The 26,307-nt window shown below is 32.9% G+C and overlaps 1 long non-coding RNA gene and 1 pseudogene across 2 annotated transcripts in view; one reads left to right on the top strand and one right to left on the bottom strand.

The window, feature by feature from the left end:
* Window positions 1-7,066: 7,066 nt before the first annotated feature.
* LOC130630144 (uncharacterized) lies at window positions 7,067-7,921 on the top strand (annotated as a pseudogene).
* A 39-nt stretch (window positions 7,922-7,960) lies between these two features.
* The window catches only part of LOC130630718 (uncharacterized), a 33,281-nt gene continuing 14,934 nt past the window's right edge, over window positions 7,961-26,307 (bottom strand). For both annotated transcript variants that reach the window (XR_008982105.1, XR_008982104.1), the window contains exon 5: window positions 7,961-8,453. This is a non-coding gene — a long non-coding RNA (uncharacterized LOC130630718). The remainder of the gene's footprint in view (window positions 8,454-26,307) is intronic.

Consider the following 26,307-nt stretch of genomic DNA (forward strand, 5'->3'; position numbering starts at 1 on the left):
TCGCTACGAAATTCCAATGATTTTCAAACCACATTCGCAGCCAGTTTAACACCTTAAATATAATTTTTAATGTAATTTTTTTATGTCTGAATAATGCAAATTTCGCAGAAGCGGTTACAAACCTCAGAATAACTCACCAAATTTTAATTAACAAATCTCTATAATAATAACCGTAATTTGTTTCAAATTGATATATTGTGCTAGAAATGCTTGAAATAGAGATGCCAGGAACATGGAAATATAGTAGATACAAACAGTAGATTAACCCTATTCGTGCTGGTGGGACTGATTCAGCCCCCTCACTTACACCCTAAAATTTTGTTGCTTTTTCAAACTGTTGTCTAGCTTTATTTTCCAAAAAAAAATTTTTGAATTATGCCGAAGTGGTAAAAGCTTTATGTGTCTTTTTAGTTTATATTGTTATATTATTTTGTGATGTTAAAATTTTGTGATATTATTGTTACTAAATTCATTATAATTATGCAATCTTTAACAAAATTCAAAGTTAGAATCCCATTTAGTCATACCCTTGGGTAACTCCGAGTTCGTTTAGTGGCGAGATTTATTGTCTCCCTTTGATGTGACCACCCCAATAAAGCCACAAGTAACTCTGACCAAGCGTTGAACACCCGGTGAGGCGCCTAATAAAAGCGGCAAACTGTGTCACACGGTTATGCAAGCAGTCTGTCTTAAATTCAGTAAAGCGTCCAAGTTATAGTGTTTCAGATGCAATATATTTTTCAAAAAAACAACTTTACTGGAACTTTAGCGGAAATAAAAACGCACTTTACATCCTGTTGTTACCCCATCATAGCGAAAACAAACACTCAATATTATTTTTGCTGAATAAGTTTAATCGTGACACAGGGCTGAGCACCTAGTCAGGGTAAACCAGGTCACACATAGGCATAGTACCTTTTCCAAAATAACCGTATTGGAAACTCTGTTTAAAGAATCCACAGGAAACCCTCTGTGGCTAACAGTTAGCAGAGCGCTTAGTACATTAGGTAAACCATGTCGCACCTTATTGCAACTTCGGTTTAAATAAAAACGGGAAATAGCCTGTTGTTACACCGCCCAGTTAAAAAAATCACTTCACAATTTCAATTTGTGGAATAAGTTTGCATGACAGTAATAAAAGATGTAGCTACCTAGCTGCATTTAGCATAACATTTATTAAGACTTCTGTAGTAGCCAAACTGAATTTGGCTACTATAACATTTAAGCCAAAGGTAGCTGAGAAACTGACGACCTATATAACAACAACCCCAACATAAATGTAATAATGTTGGCTAGGATAAAAATCTCTTATACAAAACTGAATAGTAAAAATTAAGGCTAGCTAGCCAGTTGGCATTAGAATGCTCCCTGAGAAATTTCGTTCGTAGCCAAAATCTTAAAATTGGGTCGTTTAAGATTTGCACTCGGGTAAAAACGTTACAATATATTTATCTTGACATTTCGAAACATTCAGAATACAAGTACTACGAAAAAAAGGTTTCAGAAGACAAAAAGGTAAAACAGACCTACAAAACAAAAATAGTTTTCGTCATAATGCTTCTTAGTCGAGAGTGTCCAGGATGTGAAATCTCGACTTGTTTTTTTAAGAAACCGGGCATTGTGATTAATTTACTACGCGCAAGTTTTAAAAACAAAGTCAGTACAACTATATCGCATTTGTTTTTCGTGGCTTGTGAGCGAAATTGGCGATTAAGATGACTAGCTTCATATTCCAAATAGAGTATTAATATAATTATGCATTTATCGGAATCACTTAATTTATTTATTTTAATTTATTTAAATAAATACGGTTAATTAAATAAGTTAAATAAAAGAATTAATATATTAATTTATTTTAATTGATGATGAGATTTTTTGATAAAACAACCCCGTGGTTTCTAACAATTCACGGAAAGATCACAGAAATGTCATTATGCAACATTTTTGTTTTTCAAAAATAAGATGATACAACTGTCTGAATGTAGAACAAAGAATTACCGACAAAACAACTGCATGCTTTTTCTTAATAAAAATATAATTTATAGGAATATTTTTTTAACAGCTAAAATTTTGATGACAAAATAATTTTCTGACTAAAACTAATTATAAAGAAGAAATCAAAGAAGTCAAAGAAGAAACAAAAAATAAAAATTAGTTGGCCACTTCATAAACAAATATTCACATTTTTGTCATCCTTCAGATTTAAAACAAAAATTGCAACTTTCCTGTCAAAGATCATCTTCCCCTTCGCTAAATATAAAAAAACTAAACTAATGTCGCAAAAATGAGGAGAGAGAGATACATAAGTGACTCCCTCCGTTGTCCACTTCCAGATGTCAACAGGTTTTGACAAAATGTAAAAAATCTGCATATCTGGTCAAAAACGCTCAGCGATAACATGTTTTTATTTGCCGTCATCTCCCATATCAAAAAGGAAGAAACCAATATGTGTCTTCTAGGTATAATAGCGAAATTTTAGTAATTCAAAGAAACTCTTTGTCTTAGACGATCAGTTCGTCTCAATATGTACTTATAAATGCTCTAATAATTGACCTTCATTTTCGCATGGTTTTCATCCATTTCTTGTATATGGAAGAAAAATTCTGATCTCTTTATTTTGACAGAGATAGCGCTGAATGTTTTAGGTTTTTGAATCTTATACTTTGGTGTTGAAAATTCTTATTCTAAATATTCTTATTCTTTGGTTGCAAGGAGAAACTACGTGCAGTAGACGAAAAAGGAGTTTAAAATTTTGTAATGTTTATTTTAAGTTTGATTTTAATGAATTCACGTTGTGGTGTTTTTCATTATTAAGTCCCTTAAAGCTTTTTAAACCCAAAGGAGACTTTTTTCATATTGTAACTGGGGACTCTTGTTCTAGGATAGCAGCGGTTGTTGGGGGCAAAACTACTTTGGTGTCAAAACAGATTTAAGGAAAAACATACATGTAATAAATAATTATATAACTTCGTGGATGCATTTTAACACTTTTTAAAGTTTGCTAAAAATTACCCCGTCTGGAAAATACCTATGCAAGATATAAATTTTTTTCCAAAATGTTGTTTCCAGCCCTAGTTGAAACAAGAAAGAGTCACAACAACAAAAAACAGTTAACAGTTATGCCAATTCAAAAAACATTCAGGCGCTTATAACCAATCTCCCTACCGGCAGTGCTAATAGATTTAACATAAACGTTTTTATTCCTTTTCATTTAGTCATACCTTTATTTTTAATTTTAACTAATAGGGTCACTATACTAAATGGCACTAAGTTACAATTTGAATGGACTGTAAATGTATCTCCTAATTGGAATGGACTGTAAATGTATCTCCTGGTGACACTATAGTCCCGAGAAGTGTCTACTTGTCACCGAACTTTACTAATCCAATACTAGTTGACAGAATTATAAAAGAAAAAGGTGTAAAATTATTTGATGAAAACAGGAAAACTTTGAGACATTAAACAGAATGTAAAAGTTCGCTTTAGAAATAAGCAAATAGTGGCATTTTAAAGGTTCGATAATTTTAAACAAAAATTGCTGACATTAGCAGAAACTTATTTCTGCCAATTTGTTCTCTTTATGACGTACTGTTAGTGTTCCAACTAACAGTGTTAGTGTGGTTGAAGATAGCTACGAGAAGATCGTGTTCTGGCGCCGAAACCTGTTCAAACTACCAAGTGGAGGAGCAGGAAAAGATTTCATCAGAGAAGTAACTCGACTAATGAACGAACGCATGGACGGAAAAGAGTCCCCCCTGAGTTGTCCCATTGAAAGGTATCCATATCATGCTCGCCCTGCTTCTGCAAAAAAAAGCAGGACCTGAAAAGCGAAGGACCATAAAGAATCATTGGAAAGGCGATGAAGATATGGCACCAGGGGAATATTGCAGACCTTATAGACGAAGCAGCTACGATTCAATCAAGGCTGCCAAAAACAACAGACAGAAGAGACATCGAAACGGTCTCGAAAATGTTTAAAAAATATGCAGAGAGGTGATATGAATGGCGCTATCAAGATCGTGACATGGGGGGTGGGATACTGCTTTTAAACGACGAAACCATCTGTCTACTACGAAACAAACACCCCAAAGCAAAAGACGCAAACGAAAACAACAATTTGGGAGGTCCTTGCGAAAGAGTGAACCCGATAGTGTTTGAGGCGATTGACGAATCACTGGTCATGAAAGCAGCGCTCGAAACCAAAGGAGGCTCTTGAGCATGGGGTTTAGATTCACAGCGATGGAGAAGAATCCTGACATCAAGAATGTACGGTGATTGTGGTAAAGTCTTAGGATCGCGAATGCAACCAAGAGTCTTTGTACGGAAAGTCTCAGTGACAAATCCTTTGAAGCTTTTATTGCGTGCAGACTTGTCCTGTTAAGCAAGCAACTAGGTGTCTGACCAATCATAGTCGGTGAAGTACTGGTGAGAATATGTGGTAAAACGGTGATGGCGGTGATCAAGAAAGACATCATCGCTTTGAGCTGTAGAGTGCAGATGTGTTCTGGCGAAAAAGCAGGAGAAGAGGCCGCAGTCCACGCTATGACGAGAGTGTTCGAAAGTGAAGAAGCAGAGGCAGTTCTCTTGGTAGATGCATCAAATGCGTTCAACAACATCAATCGACAAGCCCTCCTACACAACATCAAAGTGGTATGCCTAGTCTTTGCAAACTATGTTTCGAATTGCTACCGCACCAGCCAGGTGATTTGTTATTGGGGGCGTAGAGCTAAGTTCAAAAGAGGGAACAACTCAAATTTATCCGATCGGCATGGCAGTCTACGCTACGGGAATAAAACCTCCCCTGGACGAACTCATGTCGATCATGGTGGAACAAGACCAGATGGCCGCCTATGCTTACGGCATAACTGCAACAGGGAAGCGCAGATCAGTACAAACCTGGTGAGATAACCTTGCAACTCAAGGACCTCATTTTGGTTACTTTTCTCAACCAAAAAAATCTTAGCTAATCGTCAAAGAATAAAATTTGGCCAACGCCATGGAACAGATGGCAAATGAAATCTGGGCGCAGTGATTGGAAGTAAAGTTTAAAAAAAGATACTGTAAAGCTCTAGTGGAAAAATGGTCAGAGGAATTGTCTTTTCTAACCAGAATCGCCGTGACTCAACCACAAGCGGAATACGCATGTTTCGTCAGCGGATACCAACACAAAATTTCTTACTTTATCCAAACGATACCTGGCTTTGAGAGATACCTGCAGCCAATCGAGGACGTGATACCGCATCAGGTCATCCCAGCAATCACTGGAGTGAAAACCATCTACGACAATGAGCCCGAGCTGTCAGACAGCCCCAGTCGAGCACGACAACTCCGAACCCCTGACAAGAAAGCTACAAAACGAAATCCTTGGGATGTCTGAAGAAGAGGAAGAAGTCCAACCATAATCAAAAACGAACGACGCCATCAGAGTAAAGAATCGTTGGAGGAAGTACAAACGATGAGTGACGAGCTGAAAAGAACCAACGAGGCAAACTCAATGGTTTGAGTGTCCGACTGGTTAACAAATCTGCCGATCAAAGAGTTTGGATACGAGCTCATCAAGGAGCAATTCCAAGGAATATGTATGCAGAAGCCGTTTCGACATAGCACACGCGTTATCGTGCAAGAAGGGAGGCTTCGTTACGCTACGACATAACGAAATTCGTGATTTAACGTCAATCATATCTGCCCTGACGTCAGAAGGGAACTAAGCTTGGTCGAAATGGATGGTGAACACCTGACGCACCGGACAGCAAACAGAAGCCACGAAGCGCGACTTGACATCAGCACTACGGGTTTCCGGACCCCTAGCTAAAAAGCATTTTTTTATTTAAGGGTCTTTGACCTAAACGCTCGGAGGTACAGTGGTCCGGAGCTCGAAAAATGCTTCAGAAGGAATGAAAGGGAGAAGAAAAGACACTACAATGAACGTATCGACAACGGTACCTTCACGCCTTTGGTGTTTTCGACAAGTGGTGGCATGAGGCGGGAGTGTAAAAAATTTTACAAACGTTTGTGCGAGATGATGGCTGAGAAAAGAGGTGAAACATCCCAAAGAGTAATAGACTTCATACGAAGGAAGCTATCGTATAATTTTCTCCGCCTGAAATTGCTGTTTTAAAGAGGCTCACGCTCGCTAAAGATTGAATACAATCTGAGTGACAATCATCTGGCCAACTTTTTTTTTGAAAGTTGGAGGCTCTGATGAATGAGTATTTACTATATTCATTTATTAATTAATTTATTTAATATTTTTAGTTTTGAAGTAAGACAGAATATATATAATTATGTTGTAAAATATTGCACGCCGATTGAAAAAAAAATTAAGTTAAAGTTGCACATTTCTGTGAGTTAATTTTAGCATTGTTCAGAAAAAATATTCGCGATTTCACAAATAAAAACTGGCTACATTTTCCTTACAAATATGATTTATAAAAATATGCTTTATACAAATATCAGGATAAGATTTAAAAATCAATTCAAACTGTTTAACAATGGAGATATATGGTTGATGAACATTCTCAACATCAAGAAAGTATGTATATTTATAAAAATGTGTGTAAATTTTATACAGATTTTGCGTGAATTAAATTTCAGAAAGTGTAAAACTTAGGCTGTGTAAATATTTTCGCAGCATCTCTAAAAGTGTAGCACATCTAGCTGTTTACTGTTCTTTTTTTGCTTAGCTATTACTAATTCTTTGGAATTGAAGGTCTCTTTTATATAAATATAAAACATATTTGAATATTTTAAAGGATCGCTTATTATATAGCACGTAAGACTCAAGCCTAGTTAGCAATAAGTTACCTCTAGCTAGAGAAGAAAACAATAAAATAAATTAACACAGACTAGGTTTTACTCACGACTTGAATGTAAAATTTGTTAATCTGATAAAAAGAGACGTAAACTTTTGCAGCAATACAGGACATATTGATTAAATTGATTAATGTTGATTGCTATAAAAAGCACTTCCATCAAAGTCCGCATTATGAAACAAAAGTCAAAGGTTTAAAAAATTTACTCTCAACTCTAAAAGAAGTATGCAAACGTACCGACGACAGATGAAGTAAAAGTTTTTTTTAAAAAAATATTTCATACATTCCATGTATCAATTTCTAGTTTTGCTGTACTTTATCTGCTTTAATGTTAATAACTTATTTATTTAGCAAAGTACAACAAGCATTGTCTAGAATTTAGCAACGAATGATAAGTACCGTTGTTTCGTTATTTTTAACAGGTAGACCAAACTTTTGGGACAATAAATATTCATATCATTATACTGCAATCAAAAATGAGGTTTTTACAAAAGGACCAGAGGTATGTGGATATCCGATACCTAATGTTACACAGAAAATAGGAGAAGACACCTTCAGTACTTTATCTACTGCTTCTGTTATTAATAAAGCAACCAGAAAATACGAATACAGTTTTAAGACTCGACCTATCACTTCCAAAGATTAGTTACATCTAATACAATAGGAAGTATGGATTGGAATGTCAAAATTGATGTTGAATGTGAGCATTAATTTTGTTATATTCTTTCTTTTCTTTTTTCCAGTTTTTAAAGTTTCATAGCTACAGTGGTTTCGAATGTACTATTTTACAGACTAAATGCAAGTTGTGTTCGTGTCACTTGGGATGCAGAAGATACTGAGAAATGTAATATCAGCTATTATTTGCAGTTTTCTGGTACAAATGCCATTCATAACTTTTCCTGCACAAATTTTACACTTTTCCATTCTTTATATGTTAATGTCGTTTTCATTTCGGCATCATACAAAAGAAACATTGGTGGAAAACTTGCCAGTAGAATTACCGAAGCTCGACAGCAGATACTGGCCTAACAAACGATTCAGGGCAAAATGTAGAGGCAACATGTAAATACATATTTTACATTGATTTTCCTGTGTTTAGACCCTATTAATAACATATTTACATAGGGAAGTGTAAGAATAAGCTAGAAAATATTTGAAAACTACTACTTTTCAAAGATTTTAAATCTCACGATTTTTAAATAAATGTTTAGGTATTTCTCGAAAATATTTTTGTGTATTGACCAATTTCATGAAGCTTGGTCTCTTCGGAACAAACTGGTCATTTTCTTAATCACTATTTCAAGAGCTATCTCCTTATAAATTCATCAAAAGTACATATTCCTATACATTAATTCATCGGCGTTTTAAGCTCTGAATATTACGCGCAACGAGTTAAAACTTCCGTGTCCGTGTCATACCGATTGCTACAACACTCATATGCCGTGTGTAAGGATGAGGGAGAATATGTTCCTCGATTTTCTCAACATGCAAAGATATTGTTCTTTCGTTTTTTCCTTTTTAACAGTGGCTACGGATTTTTTAACTCTCCCAATATTTGAAGCGACAGCTACTGCTTTCTGTTTGTTGCTATATCTCAACTTTCAATGTTCCCCAACAATATTGACTCGCTTTCTCTTCGAACTAGAAACAAAATTAAAAATTTAAACAATTTTTTACGTGAAACAATATACAACATTCCAATTTTTACCATCATATTGCTTAGGGTTTGATAAACTGTAATAAATTATAAAAATATATATTAAAATAACCGAATTAACATAAATCGAGTATCATAACTACAATTTGCAAGATTGTTATTATAAAATGTGTGCCTCCTTACTACTTTCTATTGTGGCTAGCTTCAGGTTGGTTAAAGATAACACAAGGGTTTTAACGATGGCTAGCATAAAAATGCACTCATACCAAGCTAAATGGAAAACTTGGGAAAGAAGCACAAAAAAACTAGCTAGCTGTCTCTCCGTCATTGGCTAGCTGCACTAACTACATTAGCTGGCCTATAGCCAAAGTAACAGCAAAAAAAGTAAAAATGATTTTTCTATTGTTAAAATATGTTATTGTATATTAATTAGCATATAGCTATAGTATAGACAAATGCAAAATATTGACAATAAGAGCAGCAGAAACTTAGAAGTTTAAATTTTTTACCAAAAAGAAATTTTGTAACTGCACCCAGATACTGACATCACATTTTCCTCTTCCACATCTGTGAATATGCTAGAAAGGGTTGCACTCAGATTTGCAATGCTTATGGTCAACGGAATTATTCGCCGCATTATTATCATTTGTTGGTGCACTGGGTAAAGGAATATATAAACTGTGTTGGCTTTGAATCTTACGTTGAAACCTGGTAGTACTATTTATCAGCTATTTGCATGCATATGAAAAAACGTCATGTGGTATAGAAAATAATACATACAGTCTGTTACTTACTCTTTATATCGTTTGTTGTGTCTTACTTCGAAATAGTTTGATCATCAGCCGGAATTTTTAAGCATTTTACAATAAAAACATTTAGACTTGTTTGATTTGGAAAACTTGTAAATAAAAAGACCAGAAAATTAAAAGAAAATGTTGAAAAATAACTAGAACGTTATGAAATGTGATGTTTGATCAAATGTAATTTCAAGTGATTTAACTTTTCAGAATTTAGAAATGGGATTTATGGACAGTCATACGCAGAAGGGCAGAAAATGCAAGTAGCAAACACGGCGAAAGCCTCAAAATCGTTGAAGTGGGCGCATTAAAGCATAAACCGCATACAAAATTCTATCTCAGAAGAAAGTTCTGATGTTCTTAGTTACTAATAAAATTCATTTATTAATCGACACACTGGGTTAAAAACAAGTAAAAGAACAACAACAAAAAAGCAAAGTAAAGGTATTCACAAGGCAAATTACTAATGCTGAGTCGCTATATGACACATGGAAAATTTTCCTTATCGGCTTGTTTTAAGAGCTAGCTCAGCACAATATTTTTTTTTATTAAATAATGTTTTCACTTTTTTTTGAAGGATAATGAAGGATAGCAACAACAAGAATTAATTAAACACCCGGAGAATATTGAAGAAAGTAGCCTCAATGTAGGATAATATTTTGTTTATTTTGTGTTGGAAAATGTATTTAAGGACACGACTTGATCGAAATATACACAAGGCAAATGTTACATTAGTTTTTTTCAACTTTTATGCTATAAAAGAAGTCTTACAAGGTTGGGAGTAAACGATTTAAAGTAATTGGATACATGCAAAGTCAGATTTTATTGATATGCTCTTATAAAAACACAAACAATTAACAGAACCAGCAAACAGCCATATTAAAATTCTTGCTTTAAAACTGAGTTTATTGGGTCAATACAACTTTCTTGCAGAAAAAAATTAAAATTGGAACTAAAAAAACTTGCAAAAAATGTGGCCTGAACGTTTTAGTTCTTTCTTTTTTTATTGTAGCATCGTCAAAATACTGTCTCCGAAAACGGCTTTGTAGCTTAGAGCCTAATCTTCCTTAGGGAAAAAATACAGCATAGATTCTGCGAGCCATTTCGTTGTATATATATTCAATTCTCACAAAGTACACTGAAACACAGTGGCCAGCATGCTAAAAGACTGTGGAGGATGTAAGAGATGTATAACAAAGCCAAACAGTCGGAAATTAAGAAAAACGTTGGGTAAAAGGCTTCAGAGATACATAATAGTTCTGATTGAGAGTGCAACTCTTACGTACTTATGGCTATTTGTGGCTACGAGACATTTAACAATATTCGAATTCAATTTTCTTAATAGAAATGTGTAAATTAAAACATTAAGTGATGCTCAAATAAATCATGAAATCTAGTTATTCCAAAACTGTTCTTGTGTAGTCTTATATGCTGTTCCGAAACAGGTGATTGACCAATCTTAGGGAAATTGGTCTAATTTTGATCCCAAGTATTCCCTACTTACCCATGCAGGAGATGATGTAATTTATCTGCACCTGTTTCCAACTTTTTTAGCCTCTAACTTATAACTGCAATATAATCTGACACCGCGTTTGTGACAAAATAAAGACTGGTAGTCGAGTAAAACTGATGAAACTTTATAAAGAGAACAAAATGGCAGCAATAAATTTTTTGCTTGCATCAGCATACTTTCTGTGACGTCATCAGAAGCTTGAAATTTGGTAAAAATGACACTTTACTTAAAACTTAATTACTTTTGATCCTGAGCGAATTATTGCAAGTTTCTGAAAGCTTAATAAAAGTTATTTAACATATTTTCTGGTTTTTACGTGGATCGCATAAAAAATTGCCAAAAATTGCCTGAATATCCGGGTTTTTTCTTATTTTTGGGTAAAATCCGACAAAATTGGGAAATCGGAAATCGGATAATAAAACAAAGTTGTGTTGCAAGTTTGAAGTTCTAAAGATAATCCTAACAGAAGTTATTAAATTTTCCCCATTATAAAGATTTCATAGGAATTTTTGGGGGTAGTTTCGAGTAATGGCCAATATCAAAGCCTCTGAAAAAATTTGGCATGCAGATGTCTAATAGATCAATATTGAAACTCGGTAAGTTTCATAGCCTTATAACATAGCAATAAGAAGTTATTGAAAAAAAATCGTCAGTAGGGCGGAATCCCCCCCCCCCCCCCCCCGGACCAAATAGGGTTAAAAGAGCTAAATTTAGAATTATATAGTATATTGTTTAGTTACGAACCATTTATTCTTAATTTCGTTAAAAAAATGCGGGAATAAAAGTTGAAAGCCCATATTTTTTGCATAACAAAGTTCTTAAAGGTTTAGCTAAGGTGTGAGATGTTATTTCCATTATTTATTAATGAAAAGACGACACATCATTTCTTCTGTCACCACTATAGTTTGTACGGGAAAAAAAGATATTCTTTTAAAAAATTATTATCTATATGTAGAAAAATAACAACAGCAACAACAAAAATAACGATTTAAGAGATGCAATTATTGTATTCTTTTTCATATATTCCTAACAATTCGAATTGAATGTTTCCCTAATATTACTGACGTCAATAAATCACGTTCAATTACTCACTTTGTGTTTTACCAGGAGATGGGGTCGGTAAAAATTAATTTTACAAATTTTGTGCTGTTGAAGTGTTAATTTTAAAAACTTATTTTTTGGCCAATGGTAAAATGACTATATTAGTTTAAGAAAATTGCAAGATATCCGTCATAGTGCGCATTGTATAGCTCAATAACGAGTGGTTAGCCAAGGGGCTGCATAATTATTCAGCGTAGGGTGTTTTATCATTGATACATATTTAAAACCACCAACTATGATTAATATTCCTTCAGAAATTTCTGTTACCTTTTCGTAGCCGCAAATCAGCAGAATTAAAGCAATGAGTAGAATGTACCAATCAGAAAAACATATGTTATGTTTGTTCAATATTATATCTAAAGCTCAATAATATATCTAAGGTTCCATGACATAATTTTACATATCTGTATGTTAAAAATTGCTGCATTTTAAAAAAAGGTATTTTTCCTTTACCTTAACTTACAGGGGTGCTAACAGCAAGTTGTCCACTGGAGAATTGGAAAAAGGTGTACCTGAATATTAGAAGAGTTTTTATATAGTTTTATATCTTAGTGTAACGCACCTTTTTTGGATTAGTGTTGCATGATGTTTTGGAGCTTTCATCCAGCAACAACAAAAACCTGCTACAATAATCTCATGTATTTATAATTCATCTGCACCACATAACAAATTTTAACAGTCGGAAATGAAACAGGATGTCACCGTAACAAAAATCTCGCCAAAACAGCACAAAAATATTTACGTTATTTCAGAGATAAAAGTTTTGCAAAACTCATTTTTTTGCAGAACGGAACTGATTTTTACAGAACACATTTTTCATAACTTATTTTAGCACCTTAGATCCTATTTACACAATTAAGCATTAAAAAAATTCTTAGAACAAAGATATTTACCTTAAAAAATGTTCGTTACATTATGCGATTATATCAGTGCAAAGAAAATAATGGCTCAGTTGTTGTTTTTGTTCAATTTCCACGCCAATTTTCGTCCGTTTAATAAGAAGAATAAGCCCCTGATTTTAATTTTACTGCAACAATTCAAGGTACCAAAAAATTCAAGCAGTTCTAAGTATAATTTGAAAATCATAAAAAATTCTAATTTCAATACTTTATAAATAAATGCTATAAGTAAATCTTTCCTTTTTTCGTATTTGAATTTTAAACTTTGGTTATCGTTCTAGAACTCAAAAAGTTTATTTATATTTATATATTTATATTTTATTGCAAATAAAAAGTGTTTAAGAAGAATTACATTTTGGTCAAAAAAAAAAATAATTTATTACTATCATTTAAATCATAGGCCTGATTACCAGCCCTGTGTTAAAGGAGAAAAAGGAGAAATAAAAGTAAAAGAGAAAATAGGTAAGGACAAGAAGACTTGCTTTTAGTGACAAAAAAATGTCTCAATATTACATATGTATTAGTATTAGCATGGACTTTCGGAATTTACGACATGCTTTACTCACGTTACGAGAAATAAGTCGTTTTAGCCTTAATTTTGGTGTATATTGATTTGATCTTGTGCTATAAAAGGCTAGTTGTAACTCATACATATTCTGTGGAAGAACATTATTATGAACATTTTACTGGGCTTTTCTTCCTTGTAAACTTTGAAGATACGTTTAACAACATGTCGTACAAATTTCTAAACATTGTATTCGTATCTACGAAAAATTTAATAATACTTGTCGTTGCCCGAGGAAAAATCCACGGGTTCGCCCGTCCTTTTTATACCGCAATGCGTGCGTCTCCCTACCTGCGCAGCTAAGCTACCATTTTGCGTGACAGACAGACGGACGGACGGACAGACGTATACGGGCATTATAATATAAATGAGCACACAGTTTTAATTCTGATATGACGGATATCTAAATGTTGACACAATAAACTTTTTACATTCGTTTCTTATACTTTTTCAAGGTCCTAAGACAAAATATTAATACTAAGACAAATTTCAAATATACTTGTATTATAGAATATACCTATTCCAACCAATGGTTTTAAAAATACTCACATCTTTTTTAGTGTCAACGAAGGTGTCAATCCACCCATTTTAGAAATCATCGCTGCTCCGTACGTATTATTTGATATATATATTTTTGCTACTACCATAGGGAGATAAAAAGGTGGATTCAAGACAATATTAACTAATTTTCATTCTAATATAACGAATATCTATATTTTAACCCAATAGATTCTTTACACTCGTTTCTAATACTTTATTAAACAAAATATCCAAAATTTGATACTTGTAATATAGAACATATCTATTCTAACCCATGAATTTAAGAAAGATTCACATATGTGTTAACAACTTACTTTTTTTAGCGTCAACGAAAGTGTCAATCCACCCGTTGCGGAAATTATGGATTCGTACGTATTATTTGATGTATCTATTTTTGCTACTATCAAAGGGAGATAAAAAGGTGGATTTAACACACCCAGACAAAATATTATCTTGCAACCAAACGATTTATATTTATGTAAATATAAAACGAAGCAATTAGTAACATTAACATTCGCCGGGGTTTTTGAAATTAATTAAATAACATTTTTTCGCCGCAAAACGTAATTTTTCCCTTATCTTACACAAATATATCTGGTACTAAATTGGGACGAAAAAAGAACAAAAAAGAGACGGATATATATAAATATATATAATCTTTTTAATTCGGGGTACAACTCCTGGTATTTACCATAAGTTTGTTTTTTTAACCAGAATATTGAAAATAATGGCATGTTTTTGCTTAGGAAGGAAGCACTTACAAAATTATTTAGAGTCAGTTATGCATTTATACTTTTATGGATAGCAATAATTCGTACATAACATGTAAATCACTTTGGACGGCATGGAGTCAAATCATATCTCTGACTAATTATGGATTCCCTTATTTATCAAGCTGAATTTCGTTCTTGCCAAGATTTAACATCTAACAGGTTATAATTTAGACTCCAGTAATTGAGCAGTTCCGTACGTATTTTTTTCATGCTAACATTACTTAACAACAAAAATATTTATGTTACTTTTTTTTGATGTGTCATTACATCGTTTTCTTTTATTTCAATATTTTTTGTTTCCTCCTTTTTTAAAATGCACCGGTATGGATTCAAGAATTTGTCGATTGACAATATAAGTAATATACATTAACTTACTTTTTCCCCTTTGATATGGTAATATGGCATATTTTTCTTTAATTTAAGATATTGTGTGAAAGCGGATATCAGATGGGAACATATATTTTTCTTATATTAGAGAAGTATGAGGAATAAACTTAAATAATCAAATATTCTAACTTTTATATCTACTAAAAACCCAAACTATAACTCTGCAGCCTTCTTTGTTTGCCAAAGTTTTTCAATATCAAAATGACAGATATCATCTTTCTCCTTGGGGAGGGGATCCAATTTACACTGTAACAGACTTGTTGTAATTTCTTTAACAAGGTTCAAAGTAATTTCACTCTTAAGGTGCCATGTATAATTTATAAAAATTCCCTACTCATAGAACTCTTAAGCAGCCGAAATGGATTACACCTAATTTTTGACAAGTATAAAAAAATTTTCAATAAAAAATTAAATGCAAATTTCACTCAGATGACAATAAAGTTACCCGTGTTTATGGTTTAAATCATTTAGTTTGTGCGTCATAGGGAAATGACTATACGATTAAATAAAGCTATGACGTTTGACAAAAATTTCCTTCCCTTTATCTGTTTCCATCATTGAAAGCTGCATAATTTTTAAAACAAAATCATATGGATTGGGACGTACAAAAATATCCAGTCATACCACGTGGACACCCAGTTAAAAAAATAATTACGTAACATATTATCTCTAATTAATTTGCATGTTTTCTTCTTTAGAAAGAACTTTGAGAGCAATCGAATGCAGTCTCGGCAAATAATTTTTTGCATTATAGAATTGATACAACAAATCTTATCTACAAATTCGTATTATTTTTTTACTTTTTTACCGTTTTTTACCGTTTTTCTGCTAAGTATTCCCTTTGTGGTATGCGCTGATATTTTAATCAAGTAAACTATTTTGTGTAAGTACTTAATCTATTATCATTTCTTTGGACATCACTTACTTTTTGTACATGCACACCTTTTGTTGCAGACAAAAGGAAAAGAGAAAGGAGAATGAAAAAGTGCACGATAGAAAAATTGCTTTGAAATCCTTCTTTCTCTTCTCATTCCGTATCTTATAGTGTCTTCGTCATTGCCTACGTCAATGTCTTCTGCCGACACTGATTCTTATTCTTTTTTCGTCACGCATTAAGTAATATAAGTGTATGGGTTCGCAAGCAACCTGGATTAATACAGGCCTTTAGAAATTGACAAGATATGGGGGTTTTTTAATGCAAAATATTTCATGAATTATTGAGTGGTTGTATTTATTTGTGCGCACATTTCTTATAAATTGTTTATTTAAAGTATTGGATTAAAATGGAAGTTAGAATGGAACAAATAAATATTGTACACATCAGTTACATGTACTGCAGCATAATTATATAAAACAAAAAAACTGTACTAATAAATTTGTGCACAGGTGTTAAATGCATTACACAAGTAATAATTCAAAATAGGTTCCTAATGAAATATTTAAATTTTAACTTTCAATAACATTATATGTGCGAGAAGTAGCTATGTATTGCTGCTGACTACATTTCTACACAGATTTTGGCAGAATATTTTTATGAAAGCAACAGACCGCAATAAAACGTGATCCTCAAGTCTCATATTTTTCCATTTTGCCTGAACAACCAATACCGCAAGTTCTCACAATGGTAAGTTCTACTATATAAAACTTGTTCTGCAGTCTGATACTTATCGCCATATATATCACCGGGAATACGCTTTATCGCAAGTTATCACAATGGTAAGTTCTACTATATAAAACTTGTTCTGCAGTACGATACTTATCGCCATATATATCGCCGGGAATACGGTTTATCGCAAGTTATCACAATGGTAAGTTCTACTATATAAAACTTGTTCTGCAGTCTGATACTTATCGCCATATATATTACCGGGAATACGCTTTATCGCAAGTTATCACAATGGTAAGTTCTACTATATAAAACTTGTTCTGCAGTCTGATACTTATCGCCATATATATTACCGGGAATACGCTTTATCGCAAGTTATCACAATGGTAAGTTCTACTATATAAAACTTGTTCTGCAGTCTGATACTTATCGCCATATATATTACCGGGAATACGCTTTATCGCAAGTTATCACAATGGTAAGTTCTACTATATAAAACTTGTTCTGCAGAACGATACTTATCGCCATATATATCACCGGGAATACGGTTTATTGCAAGTTATCACAATGGTAAGTTCTACTATATAAAACTTGTTCTGCAGTACGATACTTATCGCCATATACATCACCGGGAATACGGTTTATTGCAAGTTATCACAATGGTAAGTTCTACTATATAAAAGCCTTTTTTCCAGGTTTTATGAAAAATAAGTTATTGCTAAACATGTTCATCTTCCGTCGCTTTGTTTTTATACCTGTCAGTAAGTAAGTATAGGGAGATTTTAAGGTAACTATTAAATCTCTAGAGCGTTTTTTTCTGTGCCAACGAAACAATTTTCCGGTGATGAAGTTAGTTGTTAAAATCTTAGAAAGAAACATAAATATGGCGTAAACATGTAAATAACAGATTAAACGCATGCAAAGTTCGAAGTTTTAAAAAGACAAAAAGCTAAAAATGGCGCCAAAAATACAAACATTTTTAACTAAAAAATAATTTCAAAAATATGTTTGAACCTATTAGTATGTGTTAAAGCAGCGAATTTTTACTTTTTAAAATAAAATAGCAAACATAGTATTTTAGGTTTAAAACCAATAAGAAGCGTTGAATTTTAAATTAATGTGAAATCCTGTTATTTTTTATTTCAAATTTTTACAAAATCTTGCCTAAGTATTAATACTACAATAGATTTTTCGTTTCAAGTTAGTTAGATATATGGTTGAAAAGGAAGTAATAAATAATAGTAATAAAGTCAATAAGTCAAAAAAAAACAATTAATTTGTGAAAAATAAAACGTGGAAATGAAAATCAAGCTATTTGTTTTGTAAACGTACACCTTGTTACATTTCAACTAGTTATAATATTTAAAACCTATCATTGTCCTCAAGATTTGTTAAAAGAAACCACAAAGAAAGGAAAAATTAGCATACACTATTGATTACTCACGAATTCTATGTTTAAATTTCCAATCAAAATGTGTTAGAAAATTAGTCCTTTTATACTTTCTGGTAGTACCTTGTTACCTACTTAGAAGATGACGTCATTTAGTTCCACTTTTTCCAAGTTAGTTGGCGTTAAACCTAAAAATACACTGCAAATGCTTCAAATTTAATAATGTATTGAAATCGTCTTTGTAGTTACGCAATGTTTGAATTCCTATTTATAAACGTTTTTTTATGTTATGTTTTATTTCCTCTTTTAGAACACAAACACAAAAAAGAAAAAAAAAGGAAAAGAAACAGGTTCTCACAACCAGAAGCAGCAACAACAACAGCAACAACAACAAATTCATAAGCAACAACAACAACAAATTCATCAGCAACAACAACAACAAATTCATCAGCAACAACAACAACAACAACAAGCCCTTAGAGAAGTGTGGAGGAATGGAGAAAAATTTATTCTACATTCAGTTATCCGAAGGGTAAGAAACCTGATATAAATCTTTTTTCGCTCTGATAACTATTTAATCCTAATGGTTTACTTATTTAATTATTTCAGAATTTGAGGAGAGCAGTAAAGAGAGTGGCGTAAGTTTTTGCTACTTATTCATGTAAATGTGTTATCACACTGTGCTATATACTTATAGAGATATTCGTTGTCTGTTGCAGGGAAAATGATGGTGCACCAGGTTTGGTTAAAGTTAGGCGGAGGAGGTTAAATCGAGAAATAGGAGAAAATGAAGATGTCCATAATGAGTAGGTTTACTGTTCTACAATGAAATGGTTTTCCCGTTTTTAGTATTGAGCAACAACAACAACAAATTGAGCAGCAAAATCAACAACAAATTGAGCAGCAACAGCCACAACAACAGTCGCAGCAGCAACATGCCCCAAAAGAAGTGTGGAGAAATGGAGAAAAACTACATTCAGTTGTCCGAAGGGTAAGAAACGTGATATAAATCCTCATTCGCTCTAATAACTATTGAATCCTAATGGTTTACTTATTTAATTATTTTAGAATCCGAGAAGAGCAGTGAGGAGAGTGGCGTAAGTTTTTGCTACTTATTCATGTAAATATTACACTGTGCTATAAACTTATAGAGATATTCGTTGTCTGTTGCAGGGAAAATGATGGTGCACCTGTTTTGGTGAGGGCAAGGCGGAGGAGGAGGTTATTCGCGAAATAGAAGAAGACGAGGATCTCCATAATGGGTATGTTTAACGTTGTACAATAATATAGTTTTCTCGTATGGTTTTCTCGTTTTCTCGTGTTTATTTTTTACCTCTTAATGTAAGAGTACTTACAAAAATCTTTGTATTTTATTGCACATTTATAATGTTTTCTATAAAAAGAAATTATCATGGCGAAGAAAATAAATTCTGCCGTTGTATCATTGTGTGATAATTTTATTAAGGGGCCTTTGAGCAACCACCAATAGAACCTGAAGCAGTAGCACCCATGCCAGTGCAGGAGGAGGAAGGTCGACCATACATAGTTCCGTAAGTAAATTATAATATAGTTAACAGAATCCTGGAGCATGGCATAAAAGCTGAATTACAGCCATAATTCCTATGAAAGAACTTACAAACCAAAGATTATGAAAAATGATTTACACAAAAATTTGCATTAGGATTCCCTACTTGCCATGGATAAATGCTCACGTGTTTTGGGCATCTACTTTCATTATTTTGATGTAACGCATAAGTTCTATTTTGAACGTTTTACGCCAATAAAATACTGAGGCACGAAAAATTCAGGGTGTTTTGTTTCCTCAACTGGATCAAAATGCGATACCTTGAATATCTTGAGGTATTTCTACGCGACGTAGAACAGGTAAAACAATGGATGATAGCTATTGTCGTGTTATGTTAGATATCTCATTAAACTTTTCCAGTGAACTGGTTTACCAACCTCTAGAACTGGCTTGAAGAAAGGAACTTATTTTTCCATTTAGGCGGAGTTACATAATACGTTTCCACTGCCAGAGGACGCAATAAAATTTTCTGTTTATTGATTAAAGGCGTAATTGCAATCCTTGAGAGCGGAGTTTACGAATTAAAATATTTACGAAACGTTGCATCAGCAAATCTGAAAAAAGTTTTTAATTGATCGCATTGCTTTATTTATTTTGTGATCAAACGAATCCAATCAAACAATGAAGGCAAGTGGCTTTTAGATTGTCTGCTTAGAGCTTTGGTAGTTTCGCGTCATTCTTTTCTAGAATGTACCCTTAATGGTGTTCATTTAACTTACGCCTGTTCTCCACTTTAGAAAACTTCCACCAAACAGAACCGAGAAGAACACTACTGCTTGAAATTTCCATATACTGGTGCACTTTTTCCAGACAGAAATTTAAATAATTCTCACTAAATAGAATGATGTGATTGGTTTACTAATTTTATACCGGTCGTTTTCGCACACAGGAAGTTGATCTCGATTTTACTTTCCCCGGATCAGAACAGGAAGGAAAATTTTAAACTCACATGGTGTGAACATTTTATGCATGCTTAGAAGCTTTTTTGTTCCTGTCTAGAAGTGGAAAATAGCTTTTACTGACTGAGGCCATATTTTCGTCAAAATTGACACAACAAATTTGAAAGATGTTAAAATGATTACTTGTTCGCAGATAAGAAATGTTTTGTTTTTTACAAGATTTGTCATTCTGATCACAAAGCATAATGGAAATGGATATTTTGTATAACCTACCGGTACGCAAATTAGAAAACAGGATTAACTTTTAAAACCTACGCACAGCAAAACACAAAATATTGATATCTGTCCTCTTTTCTAGATAAATCTTGTCCTGAAAGACAAATCAAAAATTGGGTAAAAATATATACAATTGATGAAATGCAATAAACATTTTTTTACCTTTTGTTGAGACTCGTGAATCCATTCCTTATTTTTATGCAATTCTCATATTATTATTGAAAAAAAATATCAAAACAATAAAAGAACCAATAATTTTTTCAAATTCGGAATATGATTTTGGTGTCATTTTGATCAAGTATTAGACTACTCTTTAAAATATTCCTAATTTTATAGATATTAAGAGTGAAGTCTACCTATGTATTTTTTCTCTTAAAACCAGCTATCGTGCATTATTTTATAACTTCGTGATTGGATGTATTCTGATGGTGTGGTAAATTGCAAACTTCAATTAAAATTTAAGAGATTAGCTAAAACAAACCGCCGTTTGTATTTAAAACAAGTCGATAAGGCCTGTGGAGTAATCCACTTAGGCAAAAGGACAATAGAAATATAGGTTGTTTTAGACATTTTGCTGACGCCAGCAGTACAAATACACAATAAATGAATTTAGAAACTTGTTTTCATATTTCCTCCATTGTGTAGAGCTTACACTTCTGATCAAGAAAATGTATATAATCGTGTGGATTTGATGAGTGATTAATGAAATATAAGGGTTTAAGAATTTTGCTGACGTCGGCATGGCCCGTCAAAATACAAATTATTTTTGTAAAAAATTTGTATACCTGTTGCCTTCATCGTAAAGATCTGGAAGCGCTGATTAAGAAAATGCATAGGATCATGTACTGTGGATAAACGGTTGGAGAGATATTCGGTTTTGAAGGTTTTTTAATGACGTAATCAACCCGTCCATTCCGAAACGGATTCGGGGACCCAAGTTTATGAAAAATTACCCAAATGAGTCTTAAGTGGTCCCTTGTCACCCACGCGGTGATCATTGACGTCACCACCTCGTTTCTAAGTTATTTGGCCTCAAAATTGTAAGTGCGCTGTAATGGCTTCATTAAATTAATATAGGATATTGACGTTAAAGTAGTGTTATTGACGTCGCGCCGTATTCGGCGACTTTAAAGAAAATTTCCACAACATCAAAGGAAAATGTTTTTTTGAAAAGGTTTTTGCTAAGGTCGTGATAAGACGTGTTTTGAGAGTTGTTATTTAAAAAGGTTTTTTTTTGTTGTTGTTTTTTACTGTTCATAAAACTGCGAGTTTATAGAGCTTATATTTGTATCATGGATGTGGAAAGGAAAATAACGGAATCTATAAAAGAAATCCATCTGAAGAGAAAAAGAGCGAACACTGACACAATTGTAACCTACACACCAGAAATCGAGCGTATAGGAATGTTGTGGTTAAACTTTGCGAAAGTAGCTTTAATCAAGCTAATGTGTTAAAAGTAGTTGACAAAAAAGATGATTGGCGAACAGTTAACAATGCGCCATCGCGGTTTCAACAAAGGAACCATCAAAATTATGATGTAATTAGTAAAAAAGATGATTGGCGAACAGTTACCAATGGGCCATCGCGGTTTCAACAAGGGAACCATCAAAATTATGATGTAATTAGTAAAAATAGGTTTAATTATTTGTCCCAAGAGGGTACAAACGTCACGGAAAACCATACAAATAATATACATAACACAAACGTAGAATCTAGATCACACCCTGTTTATCCTGTTAATGTTTCGTCGCCGAAAAGACCAAATCCGGTTATTAACCAACACCCGGAAAGAGAACAATACAGATACCGTAAAAATTTATATAAATTTGGATATAGAAAAAGTAAAAAATTTACGTCTTAAAAATCCAGACAATCCTTTTCTTTGTTACTTAAACATTAATAGTTTGAGAAACAAAATAGTAGACACTCGTGAGGTTATAAGTAACATATCACCAGATTATTTTGTTTTAGCAGAAACGAAAATTAGTGAAGAGTTTCCGTCCGCTCAATTTAAAATTTCTAACTATGAAATCAGAAATAGAAGAGACAGAGACAAAAATGGAGGGGGGCTTATGGAATATGTCAAGAAAGGTCTTATATGCAAACAATTAAGAAGTCTTGAACCTGAAAATAGCGAAGTTATTTGTTCTGAACTGACAATCAGAAACAAAAAATGGGCTATTTTTAGTGTATATAGACCACCTGACTCTTCAAATATAAGTCGATTTTTTGCTGAACTTGAATGCTCTCTTGACTTAGCTTTTAGATCTTATGACAATGTAGTTGTTATGGGTGACATGAATATTGATTGTGACGATAAAAGTACAACAGGCTTTGGTGATTTAACTACTCTTTGCGATACATATAACCTGAAAAATCTAATTAAAGGAAAAACGTGCTTTACAAGTACGCGCTCGTCATTACTAGATATATTTTTAACAAATAGGCCCGCTAGTTTTCAAAACTCTTTGTCTTATGAAACTGATCTGAGTGACCATCACCATATGATATCCACGTTTATGAGGACTCATTTAGTGAGACTTAAGGCAAAAGAGATATCATATAGGTGTTTTAAAAATTTTAACGAGCAAAGTTTTCTTGAAGAGTTAAGTATGGTCGATTTTAAATGTGATCAAACAGATCCCAATAAAAACTACGAAGAACTTGTATTTATATTTCGAAAAGTCATTGACAAGCACGCGCCATTAAAAACTAAATTTGTGCCTGGAAACGAGGCTCCTTTTATGAATAAAGAATTACGAAAAGCGATTTATTCAAGATCCCGTCTAAAAAATAATTTTAATAAAAAGAAACAACGTAATGGAAAATGGAATAATAACTAATAAAACTTTTTGGAAAACAGTTAAACCTTTCATTACAAATAAATCTGGAACAGGTAACAAGAAAATAATGATTGTTCGTAATGATAAGATAATAACGGATGATAGTGAACTTGTTGAAGTTTTTAACAACGAGTATATAAATATTGTTGAAAAATGTAGTGGAATTAAACCAGATCACTTAAACAACAAGAGATTGGCAAGCTGGCTCACAGTTATCAATGATATAAAAGAAAAATTTACAAATCATCCGAGAATTGTTGAAATCAAAAATTCTCATCCTAGTGACAAAAATGATGATTTATTTTATTTTAAAGAAGTGAGTGAATCAGAAGTCTCTAAAATTTTTAGTGACATCAAAGTGGGCGTGGCTTCTGGGAAAGACAAACTTACAGCAAAAATGGTTAAATTGTCAAAGCCTTATTTGATTAAACCCATAACAAATACAATAAACAGCAGCATTCGTCTTTCTGTTTTCCCAGACGGAGCTAAAAGAGCTATTTTGTCTCCATTAGAAAAAGGAGGAAAAGATAAGTTTAGTGTGAGCAACTATAGGCCAGTTAGTGTGTTGAGTATATTTTCTAAATTCTATGAAAGAGTAATTAAGTCTCAAATTGTTACATGTATTGAATTTAAACTGTCAGAATTTTTATCGGCTTACAGAACGTCATATGGTACACAACATGTTCTTATTAGGTTACTCGAAGAGTGGAAAGACAAATTAGATAAAAACTATGTAGTAGGTGCAGTTTTAATGCATCTGTTAAAGGCTTTTGATTGTGTTCCACATGATTTACTTCTGGCTAAACTGAGTGCTTATGGTTTTAGAAATGAATCTCTACTTTTCATATTGTCTTACCTTTCGGATAGAAAACAAGCTACTCGAATAAATAACAGTTTGAGCTTGTTTCAATTAATTTTATCTGGTGTACCGCAAGGGTCGATTCTAGGACCTATTCTTTTCAATATTTTTATTGACGACTTTATTTATTTTATTAAAAAAGCTAGTGTTCTCAATTATGCCGATGACAATTCCCTTTCCGCTTACTCTAACTCGATTACAAACTTAATAAAACTGTTAGAAAGTGAATCAAACACAGCTTTAGAGTGGCTGAAATATAACAAAATGATAGCTAATCCTGGAAAATTTCAATCCATTATAATCACACGGAACAAAAATAATAATTGTGACGATTTAACAATTGGCGATAAAACTATCAAAACAGAAAATAGCGTAAAGTTATTGGGTGTGACTATTTGATCTTCACATTTCTGAACTTATCAAAAAGTCATCGGTACAATTGAATGCATTAGTTAGACTAGATACGTTTCTGACTTACAAAGCAAAGGTTGCTCTTGTTCAAAGTTTTGTACTTTCCAACTTTAACTATTGTCCATTAGTGTGGCATTTTTCATCTACTAAATCTTTGTTAAAAGTTAAAAGAATACAAGAAAGGGCTTTGCGTTTTTTATTTGACGACTCTGATAGTACATACGAGAACAGCTTTTAAAATCAGGAAGAACTTCATGAGTGTTTACAGGCTTAAAACGCTATGTACAGAAATTTACAAATCTTTGCATAGCCTTAACCCTTCATACATTCATGACATTTTTGATTTCCAACAAAGTGAAAGATCTGTCAGATCACAAAATGTCAATAATCTCAAGGTTCCAAGAAAAAAATACCAGAAGTTTCGGAACTAAAAGTTTAACTTCCTTAGGTCCAAATCTATGGAATAAATTACTTAATTATGAAAACAGCAGAATCTTTGAATATTTTTAGGAAAATGATAAAATTTTGGAATGGCCAGCATTGTTCTTGTGATGTCTGTTCACAATAACATAAATATGTTATTTGTTTTTCTTTTGATTTCACTTACTTTATTTTTATAGTATTTATATTTCTGTCTATATGTCGGTTTGGATTAGCACTTTAATTAGAGCTATTGTATTGTTTGTACATATTTTAACCGACAATAAATAAATTAACAACAACAACAAATGTCGATATCCACTATGACCGTCACATACACTTCGTATTATTATATTAGACTAAATAAATTTATCGCATAAATATTGCAAAAAAGCTATTATAACTTTCTTTCTGCCTTTATAACCATATATTTATATACCACGAAGAATCCTACAATGCACTATTCTTAGAAATCTAAAATAGATTGCTTGAAAACTTTTTAGCTCGAGTCTTAGCCCTCAATGTAAAAAACAAGAAGGTCTGTAATAAAGATGCAAGGGTAGCATACTAACATGTGTATAAAATGACAGAGCTGATCGTTTTACAGCAATATATGTGCGTTCTCTGTTTTCAGCAAAATATTGTCGTAGGAGGAAATGCTAGCATGACGGTACACAGAGACATAAAAAAACTGATTGTGTTAAGCTGAGCATTTGCTCCCAATACATAACTGTGTGTAAAGGTGTATTTCTCCCAATGCAAAATATAATAAAAAAGGCATTGTTCAAACGTTCGATCAAAATGGAAAACGGTTTAAAGTATAAATCATAAATCTTATGGGACGGCTTTGTTTTATTATCCCCATGTTTCATTGTTAACGTTAAGTACAAAACTTCGCACGCAATAATTCTTTCCGTTTTCTCAATCCACTCTTCACAATTTTCATATTTATACAATCAGGGTTTTCTTCACCC

The sequence above is a fragment of the Hydractinia symbiolongicarpus genome, chromosome 2, assembly GCF_029227915.1.
Source record: "Hydractinia symbiolongicarpus strain clone_291-10 chromosome 2, HSymV2.1, whole genome shotgun sequence".
NCBI classification, from domain to species: domain Eukaryota; kingdom Metazoa; phylum Cnidaria; class Hydrozoa; order Anthoathecata; family Hydractiniidae; genus Hydractinia; species Hydractinia symbiolongicarpus.